The 14,533-nt window shown below is 41.8% G+C and overlaps 1 protein-coding gene across 3 annotated transcripts in view; it reads left to right on the top strand.

The window, feature by feature from the left end:
- Positions 1-14,533, top strand: part of LOC120936862 (LIM domain containing preferred translocation partner in lipoma) — a 428,104-nt gene that overhangs the window by 43,654 nt on the left and 369,917 nt on the right. For 2 of the 3 annotated variants that reach the window (XM_040349584.1, XM_040349586.1), the window contains one exon: positions 8,254-8,327. The exons of the other annotated variant lie outside the window; for it this stretch is intronic. The gene's annotated coding sequence lies outside the window, so the exon portion shown is untranslated. The remainder of the gene's footprint in view (positions 1-8,253; positions 8,328-14,533) is intronic. 3 annotated transcript variants of the gene reach the window in all.

Here is a 14,533-nt window from a genome sequence, read left to right as displayed (position 1 = left end):
TAGCATTACAAAGCTCTGGGTATAGAAGACTGTACAATTAGACTGCAACTGTGTATGATAGATTTAGGGGTCGCCTTGCTTAACCACTTGCCACCCAGGCCAATTCTGACACTTCTCTCCTACATGTAAAAATCATAATTTTTTTTTGCTAGAAAATTACATAGAACCCCCAAACATTGTTTTTTTTTTTTAGCAAAGACTTTAGAAAATACAATGGCGGTTGTTGCAACTTTTTATCTTGCACAGTATTTACGCAGCAATTTTTCAAATGTGTTTTTTTGTTATTTTTATGCTTTTTAAAAATAGAGTAAAGTTAGCCCAATGTTTTTGCATATTGTGAAAGATGAAGATACGCTGAGTAGATACCTAACATGTCACGCTTCAAAATTGCACACACTCGTGGAATGGCGCCTAACTTCGGTACTTAAAAATCCCCATAGGTAAAGCTTTTAAATTTTTTTTTTTTTTTTTTTTTTACTGGTTACATTTTTTGTTTGAGGAGGTCTAGGGATGAAATTATTTCTCTCGCTCTTAACATTCGCAGCAATACCTCACGTGTGGTTTCAACACTGTTTTCATATGTGTGTGGGACTTGCGTATGCATACGCTTCTGAGTGCGAGCACACGGGGACAGTGGCACTTTTTTGTTATTATACTTTTTTTTTTCTTTTTTGTTTGACAAAAAAAAAAAAATTATCACTTTTATTCCTATTACAAGGAATGCAAAGATCCCTTGTAATAGGAATAAGCATGACGGTTCCTCTTTACAGTGTGATATGGGGTCAATAAAACCCCACATCTCACCTCTAGGCTGGGAAGCCTGGAAAAAAAAAAAAAAAACGTTCTCGGCTTCCCAGGGGGAACGGCTGCTATGATCTTTCTTATGGTGTAGGGAATCGCTGGCTCTAAAAGATGGTATCTGAATGATGCCTATAGCTGCAGGCATCATTCAGATATCCCCGCTCAAAGTCTAGAAGGTCATATGACGGCCGGCGGGCAGGAAGTGGTTAAAGGACCAATAGGACTGCAAAATTGGGATTTGAACAGAATTTTTTCTGCCTACAGTATATCCCTGGATCTACCAATTGTGTTGAAAAGCACATCTTCTGTCCCTATACACCCTGTTTTTTTTATATCAAATGCCAAGTATAAATTGCCTGGTGTACGTTTGTGCACTAGCATGGCTGAAGAAATGGACACGCAGAATTGGGTAGAAGTTAAAGCAAATTCTATTTTCCATCATGCCTAAGGCCCTGTTCACACCGGTGCAGTTTAGTCACTCTAAAAGGCACCTTTTCAGTGTGACAAAAGCACATGAAAAATAGTAACGTTTAAATTCTATCTGTTCACATCTCTGCACCGCATTTTAAAAAGGGACTTGCTCGCTGCATTTTTAGGTCCCTATTCGAAAAATGCACCTTCAATTTTAGTCAATGGAACTGTGGTGCATGTCAATTTTTTTCTCAAGTGACCAGGGATGAAAATGCATTAAAGGTGCATTAAAAATGCGATGTGCGTTTTATTTGAAAAATGCATACTGTGTTTTTAAACACACCAGTGTATAAAGGCCCTAATTGATTTTTGGTTCTGAATAGTAATCCTACAATGTCAAGTTGTGTTACATTTGCACTAAAGGAATGCCACAAGCATACTCCCTATATTGATATCTTTTCTTTTGAGATGATTGAAGTTTAATTGTAATGCTGTGCTTGATGCAGATTTATAATTCTGATTCCCTGAGACGCAGTTGACCGTCTTTTCTGGCTTGCCTTGGATCCCATGGTGCCTTGCCTTAGCATAGTAATCATCTGATATTTAAAGTGTCTCTAAAATTTCCCTCATCATCTTTGTTGCTGTTGATACTTTTCCTTAAAAATATGGCAGACATGGGAAATTGTTCAGCTATATTACATAAGGGACAGATTCTTTTTTCCAGCCTAGACTTCACTTTGCACATTTTCGCTCTGTATTTTAGACTGCATGCCTAGAATTCCCAATATTGAGTGCAAAGATCTGTGAATTTGCTTGTTGCATGGTTGCTTCCCACAGTCCATAGATTTTCTTCTTTGTCTACTGAGTATTGAAGAGGAGTGGAGAGTGTTCTTGATTAACAAAATATAACGGCTACACCCAAAACCCACATGCACATGTCATCAGACTCCTTAACTTTGTTATTTTGACTTTTATTCATTTGCACTGCTGACTGACTGACTAAAGACTTCCGTTAACTATGTAAAGTCTGTGCAATATGGCATGCTCAAATGGTTAAAAATTAAACAGAAATCCGCCAAGGGGATCTGGCTTTCGGTACCCTGTAACAGTTATCGTTATGAGAGCTATGCACGTTTTCTTTGTTCTGCTCCCTTTGGTCTTCAAGTTTGTAGTATAACTCTTTGTTGAATGGTTATAAAGGTGCCAGTATAAACTCATAAGGACTGAAAGTGGTTGTAAACCCTTACAACACACTTTATGCTACAGGTAAGCCTATAATAAGGCTTACTTTTAGCTACCATGGATATCTCCTTCACCTGAATGGTTTTGGGGATATCCCCTGTATTTGCATGTGTAATCGGCACATGTGCATGTACGTGCCGTTGCTTTCAGTGACTGTGCCGTTACCGGCAGGAGTGATTTCATCGCTGCTCCAGCCAATCACAGGAGCCGCGATACCTGAAATTAACTCCGGGACGATATGCTGCCAGCCGGTGCTGTGTTGGGCACCGCAGCGGGGGCTTCGATCCCAGGTGTGTATTACATAATGAGCTAGTATGCTAAGCATACTAGCTCATTATGCCTTTATCTTGCAGGTGTTAGATTTTGTTTTAAATCTATTTATTTGCAAAGTGGGAGTTTTCTCTGATAACATGTTAACTTTCCGATTTTATGTCCACCTGTCAGCTTTTCAAGTGGACCTGATTGTAAGCTCCATGCAGGTCTGTGGGCGGGGGCATGTAAACAGGCTTGTGTCTGTTTACAATTGCCTACCTTTTAAATATGTCGCGGCTCGGGGAATTTAAAAAAACAAAAAGAAGACTGCATCCTTTTTTTTTTTTTTTTTTTTTCATAACGAGACATCGGAGGCAGCTTTATATAATAAATGCACAAACGACCATTTAGATCCTGCAGCCCATTGAGCCATTAGCGGTCCATTACAGTCTACTGTTAAAATGTGGACAACAAAACTGACACAGATGTCATGAAACTGATATATTCATGTGATTCAGCCAGAGATTTGCTCATGGATCACCTGCTGAATGAAGTGGAGCTGCCCAGTGTAAAAGAACCCTAACTACTCAATGAAGGTGGTTAACCTTTAATGTCCGAGCACCGTTTTGACATGGCATGTGTTGGAACAAATGTACAAATCTTTGTACGCATGAAAGACAAAACCAGAGAAAATTCCCAGCTCAACTCTCCAACCAGTCTGCTTACCATATCTTCGTACTTGTCTTGCATACCTTTCTTGTATGCAGGTGAATTGGACCTTGTTTTTGCAGGACAAATTGGACTTTTATTTAGTGGCAAATGTAAATCTATTAACAGTCAGTGACTGCTCAGGTCTCCATACCAGGGGTACTCCATCAAACTCACTTTCAGCACAAAAAAACGTGCAGGCCCACCTCTGTGAGGCCGCATGTTTGTATACATGTGCATGTGTATTTTTCTAACACAGCGCACTAGTAGTGCGTTGTGGTGCACTGCAAGGTATGTGCATTGAAGCCGTGTTGCTTTACTGCATTGAGTGTTGTTCCAAATTAATGACACCACAATGTACTTGACTCCCTTATGTTGCAGTAATGCATGCTTTAAGTGGAATTCCAGGCTCTAAGGCTACTTTCACACTGCAGCGCCCGGATGTTGGGGTTAAAGCGATGTTTGTTTTTTCAGCCGCTAGGACACTTTTAACCCCAAAGAAAGGGTTAAAAGTGCCAGTGTTTCAGCGCTTTTCAAGCGCTTTGGAATTCAAAGGGTAGAGCGTGCGGTATACAGTGCTCCCAAACTTGCCCCAAAGATGCTGCTTGCAGGACTTTTCCTAACATTCTGCAAGTGCACTGCCCCAATGTGAAAAGTCACACTGAAATGAATGGGAGGCGGTTTTCAGGCGGTAGAGGTCATTTCTAGCACTAAAACACCTGAAAACCGCCTCTGTGTGAAAGGGGTCTAAGTCTAAAACTGCTCCCTCTTCCCTTCTAATGCCTATACCGACTACCCTGTAAAAGGAAGATGCTTATACTTGCCTATTCTCAGGGAGCTCATGTCCACGTAATGTGATCTCTCCAGCTTCAGGGGAGAGGCCAGAGCGCCGATAACAGATAGAAAGCCTGGGCGGTGACATCACTGATGGGCCTAGTGTGGGGCATCCATTGTTTACTATCCCACTCCCCTGAAGCTGCTGCTGGGAGCTGATCATGTGGCCGGACCCAAGTGCCCTGGAATAGGCAAGTATAAGCCTTTCTTTTACAGAGTAGTTGGAATAGGAGTTAGAAGTAGGGGGGGCAGCAGTTTTAAGCTTGGTTAGAGCCTGGAATTCCACTTTAATGTGCACAAGAATGGAGAAGTGTAGATGGACTTTCAAAGCCCAACTCCAGTTAAAGTAAAGCTGGCCATACATGGATAGAAAATTGTTCCAAAAAAACTTTTGTTTTTGCTAAAGATCTGTTGAACACCATCATTGTATCAAATTGTAAGGGTGCACCGACTGGAAAACGTTATATTTTTATATACAGTATCTCATTAAAGTGAGTACACCCCTCACATTTTTGTAAATTTTTTATTTTTTATGTGGCATTACTGAAAAAATGAAACTTTGCTACAATGTAAAGTAATGAGTGTACAGCTTGTATAATAGTGTGAATTTGCTGTCCCCTCAAAATAACTCCACACAGTCATTAATGTGTAAACCTTTGGCAACAAAAGTGAGTACACCCCTAAGTGAAAATGTCCAAATTTGGACCAGTTAGCCATTTTCCCTTAACGGTGTCATGTGACTCGTTGGTGTTACAAGGTCTCAGGTGTGTTAAATTTGGTGTTATCGCTCTCACTCTCTTATACTGGTCACTGGCAGTTCAACATGGCATAAATAAAATATTTACAAAAATGTGAGGGGTGTACTTCTTATTTTTGTGAGATGCTGTAGATTTGTATTATATTTGACTTTTTAATTAATATCATCAATTTTAATTAATATGAAGTTATTGTTGGCCATTATTGCCACCTTTTTAGTGCATGGAAAGCTCAAGAAAAATTTCAGTCTGCAGTCTCTAGCAAACTCTCTTGTATCATGTCTGCAATCTCTCACTTAACCACTTGCCGACTAGCCGTCACACTTTTACTGCGGCAGGTCGGCTCTCCTGCATGAATTGACGTACCTGTACATCTGTCCGTGCATGTAACATTGCGGGCCCGCGGGGACATCTCAGAGATCTGCTGTTCCCAGTGATCGGGAACAACGATCTCTATCATGTCCCAGGCAGCCCACCCCCCTACAGTTATAACACACTGAGGGAAACTGATTTAAACCCTTTTATTTCCCCCCTAGCGATAACCCCTTCCCAGCCAGTGCCATCTATACATTGATCGGTGCATTTTTATAGCACTGATCAATGTAATAATGTCACTGGTCCCCAAAAAGTGTAATTTAGGGTCAGATTTATCCACCTCTAAAAATCGTAGCTCACCGGCATTACCAGTAAAAACTATTTAAAAAGAGGTGATCAAATACCACCAAAAGAAAGCTCTATTTGTTGGGGGAAAAAAGGACATCAATTTTGTTTGGGTACAAAGTCACATGACCGTGCAATTGTCAGTTAAAGCAAAGCAGTGCAGTATTGCAAATAATGGCCTTGTCATTAAGGGGGCAAATCCTTACGGGGCTGAAGTAGTTAAACTTAAACACCCTGCTAATGGTGTTTGCAAAATTTCCATTCGGGTGCACCTCTAGCAGACATGATACAAGAGATCAATGCAGCCTCACTGGTGCCCGTCAGATGCAGCCTGCCAGAGCCCGGATAAGAGCAGCGATCTCCCGCTTTGTCACGTTGCTGGGTTTGAATTTCACAGCCGCAATCCTGCCTCCTATGGTACGTCACACTTATTCAATGTACCGGCATTAGATCAGTGTGCTGTTTATCACAGGAGGTAGGAAATTGTTACTGCGGCCGCCCAGACAATTCAGCTCCGTGACACAGGGAGATCGCCGCTTTGCTAGGAGAGGACCACGGATGACACCCCCGCAATGTGAGGCTTTTCAGGGCCATTATCGGCACCTTTTCTTCACATTTTCGGGCGATATGTTTCGGCAGCCGAAATTTTAGTTCACCACTATTGAATTGTTGTAGGGTGGTACAAATGCTCAGCCGAGCCATATTTTAGTCACCTACCAACTGCTTCCCCTTGAGCTGCAGAGGCAGCAAATGGTGGTATACATATGCTGCAGCTGTTATGCGGCGGCATTTATCTCCACTTTAACTGAATGGAGTTAGCTGAACAAGCTTGTGGCACACTAGTGCAGGGTTTAAGGAGTTAAATCATGTAGTGGGGAGACAATATAACGACTTCTTACCCTCTGCCAAATGCTTTCTGAAGAGTGATCTGCATTGGATCACTTTACAGAGAGCACTGCATGTGTAAAAGAGTCCTAAATGTCATGTCTTGCATTGGGGTTTCCACCTGCACTGCAAGGGCTAACTGCACATTTATGTCTAGGGGACAGTAAAAGCACTTTTACTTACCCGTTGCTTCCCTCTCCCGACATATGGCACTCCCCTACAATCCAGTCAGGAGTGTGTAACCCAGGGCTCGACAAATCCCGGTCGCCATGGCAACTAGAAATAGGGTCCTGGCGACTTGGCTTGGAAGGGAGCTGGCGCCATCTGGTGGTGAGCCGTTGGTATTACAAGTTATTACCACCAGATGTGTAAGCTGGCACCATCTGGTGGTGGCCGTTGGTATTACAAGTTAAGCATTACAAGTTAAACAGCAATTCTAATGTTGTTTTTCACTATTTTCACTGCCATCTTCTTCCCTCTAATATCTATCCTAACAGCCTAGAGAATAAAATGGCGATTGTTGCAATACTTTCTGTCACGCCGTATTTGCGCAGCGGTCTTACAAGCGCACTTTTTTTGTGAAAAAATTACACTTATTTTATTTAAAAAATAAGACAACAGTAAAGTTATCCCCATTTTTTTTTTTTTTTTATATATTGAAAGATAATGTTACGCCGAGTAAATTCATACACAACATGTCATGCTTCAAAATTGCGTCCGCTCGTGGAATGCCGACAAACTTTTACCCTTTAAAATCTTCATAGGCGACGTTTAAAAAAATTCTACAGGTTGCATGTTTTGAGTTACAGAGGAGGACTAGGGCTAGAATTATTGCTCTCGCTCTACCAATCGCGGCGATACCTCACATGTGTGGTTTGAACACCGTTTACATATGCGGGTGCTGCTCGCGTATGTGTTCGCTTCTGCGCGCAAGCTCGACGGGGCGCGTTTTCTGGCTCCTAACTTTTTTAGCTGGCTCCTAGATTCCAAGCAAATATGTCAACCCCTGGTGTAACCTACAAATGGTCAGGAGTATGTAACTTGGTATCCCCTTGCATTGCTGGTCAGTGTGAGGAAAAATGCTCCCACTATTGATTGTCAGTGGGAGTAAAAAAAAATCTACATATATTTGTGTGTGTGTGTGTGTGTGTGTGTGTGTGTGTGTGTATGTGTATATATATATATATATATATATATATATATATATATATATATATATATATATCTCTTTTTGTCATAACGTTCTTGAGTTCTTGTTGCAATCTTTGATCGGCATATACACCATAAATTGGCACAAGTGATATTGTTTCCATATTCCTGCACAGAGCTTGTTCCATGACTGTACAAAGTGTTCTCTGCAAATCTGACATTGCAGTGCTATGTGAGGAATTTAAGCATAGGGGCAGCAGGCAGGGCCCAATCTCCTGGGGTTAATGATATACACACACTGGAATTCTGTCTCTAGATATTGCTTTTTTTTTTCTTTAATTTTTCCCAAGTACCAAAACGGGGAAAACCAGAGAAGGGATGATATTTGACAAGCTTCTTTGTCATGTTTTCCATATTTGGAAATGTTTACCCAAAGCACTGATCTATTGAAAGAGGAGGGGAGGTGAGTCAGGGTTTGGAAGCAGGATATGAGTGCTACAGTAGATGTGACATCCCCCTCCCCATGTTTTGAGGCTTGCTTTGTGGTCTCTTTCAGGTTAATTCCCCCCGATTCATAGGAGCTTCTTTAAACTAAGTGTGCAGTGCCTGGAGAAAGACTGCAAGACTGAGGTGAGTGTAACCATTTGAATCTGTTTTGATGGTGTGCAATGTATTGTTGATAGAAATCTTTGGTAAAATCAGTTAATGGATACTGCATTGCGTGTGTGTGTGTGCTTATCTTTAGCCTTTTTATGATACTTTTCTAACTTTACTGCTTATAGAATGTTCATTCCTGGAGCAGATCAATTTGGATTGCGTCTGGTCATAAAACTGATTCCTGAGGAAATATGAATAGATTATAATAGGAGTGTAACATAATGAAAATTCAAGATCCTGGTTGTCCTTTTTATTTAGAGCAGAATTGTACAACCAATATAGTTCTTATATGATGTTTAGGCCTACCAGTCATGTTTCTAATTCCACATAATAGTCTGCATGACCAAATTGTTATCCTTAGTTATCGTATGGAATGCACAGCTCCATAAGTGTGTAAAAGATGTATCTACTATTCCTGTCAGTTATTGGTTTTGGATACCGATGGATGTATTCATATACCGTTTATGTATAAATCTGGTAGATTTAAAGAAGTGGAGCCAAAGCTCATTTAGCCCTATTCTCCTCCTGTGAGTGCATTTCGTTCTGCACTCCTGTGACTCAAATTCAGCTGACAGCGGGTAGACGTTACTCAGCTGGTCCATACTCTGGAGGGATCTGGAGTGGAACTTTAGTCGGAAGATGAAGTCCTGCTAGATCACTTCAGGCTGGGCCCTTTTGCACCTATAGCTATGTAAAACATTAAGAATAAGTGTCTAGAATTCTTTGAATTCAGTAATGCACTGTCTCACCCTGCTCTGCACATTCAGTTTGACAGTTTAGTTGACGATTTAGAAACAAGCAAATGTGACCGTTGGCAGTCCCAGCATTCCAGGAATGAAACTGTTAAATCAATAGATTTAGTTGTGCTTTGATTTACTGCTGTTCAGGGGCTCTGGGCTTCAGTAAAATGGCAGCCTCCAGCAAAAAGAAACAGGAGCAATGCTGGAGGCAATTTTCAGCACATTCTAATGTTGGTAGCATAATTATTAATGTGGAATGTTTGTTCCTTGCTAAGGAACTAGATTTTTTTTTTTTTTTTTTATGAGTATAGTTCTGCTTTAATGTCGGGATCCACCCAGATGCTTAAGCCGCAGTTGGCTCAGTCTGAGTGTGCTGCTGGCTGCCCCCCACACGGCCCATCACCAAGTGCTGGAGGGGCAGAGCGGAGAGCCAGCGAGATAGTCACAGGCTGTCTGCTCTGTAAAGACTGAGAACTGAGCAATAGGCAGTCTTTGATTGCTCAGTTCTTAGTCGCTCCAGAAGTGGCGGGTGACAGATGCAGCATCGGACCATATGTATGTACATTGTTTTATTTTTAATCCCACACTTCTCTTTAACACATGATCTATGGCCCTTCAGGTACTTTACCTCAAGCTTAAAGGGGTTTTCCAGCCTACCAAGACTTCTCCCATGCCCTGTGTACAGTCGGCCTGGCCAAAATGCCTGCTTTTTTTTCTGATGGGAGGAAATAAAAAGGATGGATTCTATCATTCACCTATGTGAGATGGATGGGGGAGTCCTCCCTGCTGTGCCATTGTGAGACCTCCGCTGTCAGAATACACTCATTTGCAGCTGCAGCGGTCCTGTTCAGAATTAACTTCTGTTGAACTGGAACAGCCATAGATGGTTTAGAGCAGGGATATGCAATTAGCGGACCTCCAGCTGTTGCAAAACTACAAGTTCCATCATGCCTCTGCCTCTGGGTGTCATGCTTGTGGCTGTCAGTCTTGCTATGCCTCATGGGACTTGTAGTTCTGCAACAGCTGGAGGTCCGCTAATTGCATATCCCTGCTTTAGAGTTTGGCCGGTCCCTGCTGAACATCTACATTTTGATCCTTCTATGGGCAGTTTTACACAAAGCGATCTCTTCTGACAGCCATCTTTGTCCACCACTGACCATAATGCTAAGTAGACTAAAGCTTGCCCTTTTACAAATAGTGACTTTGCAGAAATATTCATCAAAGTTCTTCAAATGCCATCTGATCATAGGGTATATGTTGGGATTGCATCATTTTATATGATGATCTCCTTGATGACTGATTTTTACGGTCCGGGTCTTCAAAACTTTTAGATATGGTTTAAATAAATAATTGAAGATCTGTATTTAGTATATTGGTGTGCATTGAGTACTACTTCCTGGCTTGTAGGGGAAATCCTATGTCATCTCAAGGACTTCCTTTCTTCCCTGTCTTGGAGGAATTTGTTGAAATCCAGTGATGATAACCTGAATTAGGCTTCTTTTGCTTTCATTACAGCAGAATCATATTCATTGTGGGATTGCTGCCAAATTGAATACCTTTCAAAACAAATTCAAAAAATTATATAAAGTCAATTCTACTTCTGTTCATACAGCAAAATCATCCGTATATTTTGAGTAAGGTACATGTATTTACTTGAGGAGCTTGCAGGTTTCAGTTGGCAGTAAAATTTGCAAAACAGTAGACTTGCCTTTTTACCTTGTTTGTTTTATATTTTTTCTACCAAGTTAAAAAAACCTATATCAAGCCAAAGCCCCAAATCGGTTTACATTGGTTTTATATACCGCTGGTTACCTGTGAATTGCTGTATATTGTTGCCCTGTCAATCCTTCATTTATAGAAGTCTCAGTTCTTCCCACTGAATTATATTGGCCTTTCTGTGAATCTAAGGTTGTCTAAGCACACCCACTTATTATAATTATTATTATTATTGTAGCAGGTGTCCCACTTTTCCCGCAACCTTGTCAAGCTGGCCGCCGCGAGTGCATAGGCCAGTGATGGCGAACCTTGGCACCCCAGATGTTTTGAAACTACATTTCTCATGATGCTCCAATACACTGCAGAGTGCATTAGCATCATGGGAAATGTAGTTCCAAAACATCTGGGGTGCCAAGGTTCGCCATCACTGGTATACGCTCTTCAGAGAGGGAGAGCGCGCCTGTCGTGTCTGTGGGAGATTTCTCCCCCACCTTCTCTTCACACACTGACTTCAGTCAGAGCAAATGGCTCGCACAGCTATTGGCCACTCTCTGCTCCCTCCAATGTGTTCCTATTGGCTGGAAAAGGGGGAGCCAAGGAGAGAGACTGTAACAATATGCAGGAGCAGCTGCAAAGGATCCTGGGATGTGTAGTCTTCATCTAAAACCGCCCCATAGCCTTGTATGGGGGCAGGAGCTACAAAATTCAGCATGCTCTGGAAGGAAAGAAGAAATTACTCCATCTTGTTTGCCTGAGGGAATTCAGTTACCATGAGGCAGGAGAAGAGACTGGACTCAGGGGAGAGTTGTTGCCTCCAAGGTCAGTCCACAGCTCAGTTTGCAAGTTCCACAGTCATCGGGGATATCCAGCCTGTGAGAGGGGGATCTCCCAGGTGCATATCCAGGCACACCTGCATCGATGGTGTCAAGCGTTCCAGTGTGAGGTGACCTTTTGGGTTGCTAGAAGAGCCTGCCTGTTCCAGGACATTCATTTGGGCCTGATTGCAGCATTTGGTTAGAGGGCACATGCCCATCTGCAGAAAACAAGGACACTGCACATGGTTACCTGACCTTTGTTTACACTTGCCAGAACCTGGGTCTTATTAATGGCCTGTTAAGCAGTCAGTGTCCGCCCTTGTTATTCGGATACTGTCAACATATTGGATACACGTTGCCAAGCAGGAATTTAGGTGCACCAACTAAAGTGGCTATTTGAAGATCCAAGGCCTCCTCTTTCTTCTAAGGGACTGAAGTTACTGGAGCTTTATGGACACGCACACACATACTCCGGGCACGGAATGTTGTGGGGGTGCGGGAAAGTTAAGCCATTAAATGTTGATTTTGGTACAGTGTTTGTTTGTGCTTGGGCCTGTGGTGTCAGGAGACAGAGAAGGGAGGTCTGACATAAGAGAGGGTCATTCCTCTGCTCTTCTCCTGCCTGGATTCCTAGAGCCAATTTTATATAGAGGTAAACAATTGGATATATATTTGCCATTGTAAGTGTTTGCCTCTGCTTTGGGGTTATTCTCAGGTTTGGAATTCCCTGAAAGCAGCATGAATACAGTATTGAGCTATATTGCTCTGGATCTTGGTTATTACTGCTCAGCTGATTTACTTGACATATGTACACTGTTACTGTGCGTTACTTTTCCACAGAAATATTGCAGTAAAGACAATTTCTGTGTTTTATCATAATGTATGTGTTACTCATTTGTTCTTGCACTTAAAGTGGATGTAAACCCGATTTCATGAAATTGGAGCTGGGCACATATATCTGCAGTATTTTGTTCTCAATTAAATGAGCGAAGTCCCATAGTTCTCCCCTGAACCGTTCCTCTGTTATCAGCCTCATACCTCCTGACAAATTCTCGGACACTTTAGCTAAAAAACTGCCTGAATCTTCAGTCCAGGGGGGTTGCTAAAATGGATTAGCAGGGAGCAGGTTCTATTACAAAACACCTCTGAGAGTCGCTGCCTATAATGAGAGGGGGTGTGTGCGCGCGCCTTTCCTCCAATCAGCAATTTTAGCTATCTTGGCTGTATGCCCAGACATCACACTCTGTGATAACCAGGAAGAGAACATTTCCTAACGCGATCTGAACTTTCTAAACATTATATAAATGTGCAGACAGCAGATATACATGTAAAACCCATGTAGGGAGACTTGATTTATCTCTGTGTATCATCTGAGGCTAGTCACTTCACTGGGTGTATGGAGGGTTTACATCCACTTTAAACTATTGCCAGGTGTGCCAGAGGGGGGTCGAGACGGTTATTGTGGTTGAAAGGCAGAGTACGCAACAAACATACTCAAGTGGCTCCTGCGGGGGAAGGACTACATTATTATACAGGATTTATATAGTGCAAATAGTTTGCGCAGGGCTTTACAACATGAGGGCAGACAGTACAGTTACAATACAATTGAATACAGAAGGAATACATTTTAATAATCGTTTCTCTGCTCTTGCACTCTCATTTCAGTATCCAGAGGAGTAGCAGATGAAAATACATTAATATAAAAAAGAGTTGCAGTTAATCATATATATCGTAGTCAGACTTGTGCAGTAAGAGAGCAGTACCAGTTCTGCGATTGGGCAGGCAGAGTGACCATTACATGTCTTGCAGCATTACTCCATGTGTTTACCTGGCATGACCTGGTTTAATATATTGGCACTGAACATGCAAGGTAGAAAGAAAATGTGTAATTTGAGATCTGCAGTGTTTGACTTGAGGGCAGATCATGCTGCAGGTGAGCTCAACAGCCTGTTGACTTTATCTTTTGATCTGTTTTATACACAATCATATAAATTCTCATGTCCTAAATGCCTGCCCCTAACTGAAAGTATTTAAAGGATGAGTTCACCTTTTAAAAAATAAATGCATTTTTTTTATGTTTATTTTTTATTTTTTAGGAGCCTGTAAAGCATTGCACCTGCGATCTGCTGATTGCAGGCGCAATTCTTTACAGGCCCTTAAAACTACTTCCTGGTAGTTCATTGAAAACAACAAGCAGTCAGCCGCAAAGCCGAACTCTGTGAATGAGTGATGCAGCCATGTGGGCCGAGCCCCACACGCCCGCAATCTTCTTAAATTGTGACTGTGGGTGTGGGGAGGAGATCCTCTGCAAACTATCGCAATTAAAAGAGGAATCGGGGAGTGGCTGCAGGAGTGGTAACATGTCCAGAATTTTATTTCAGCTATCTGCACAAAACTGCAGGTAATTGCAGTGTACTATTTCACCTGCAGATAACAGCGGCAACAAGGAAAGAAAAACAGGAAGCACATCAGAAATGGCAAGAATGTTCCAACGCAGCCGCATGTAAACGCAGCTAATTGCAATGTACAAATGCAAGTGATTGCTGTGCCCGGAGTCTTGGAATTTCAAATAACAAATAACAAACATCAGCAGAACAGCCTCCCGTGTGAAAGGGGCCTAACTCTGGTAAAAGCTTGGCTATTCTGCATTTTATTTTTTTGCATATTTGTCACGCTTAAATGATTCCGATCATCAAACATATTTTAATATGAATTTTAACATGCTATTGCACAAAGATAACCCGAGTAAATACAAAATGCAGCTTTTAAATGATGATTTCATTTATTAAGGCAAAAAAGCCATCCAGACCTGCCTGGCCCTATGTGAAAAAAAGTAAGAATCGTGAAGGAACTGTGATTTAGCCCAGGTTCACACTGACAGCGGAATTGAAGTTGTGCAAGTTCAGCT

Source organism: Rana temporaria, chromosome 4 (assembly GCF_905171775.1).
Source record: "Rana temporaria chromosome 4, aRanTem1.1, whole genome shotgun sequence".
Classification (NCBI taxonomy): Eukaryota; Metazoa; Chordata; class Amphibia; order Anura; family Ranidae; genus Rana; species Rana temporaria.
This window is presented reverse-complemented; position numbering and strand designations above follow the sequence as displayed.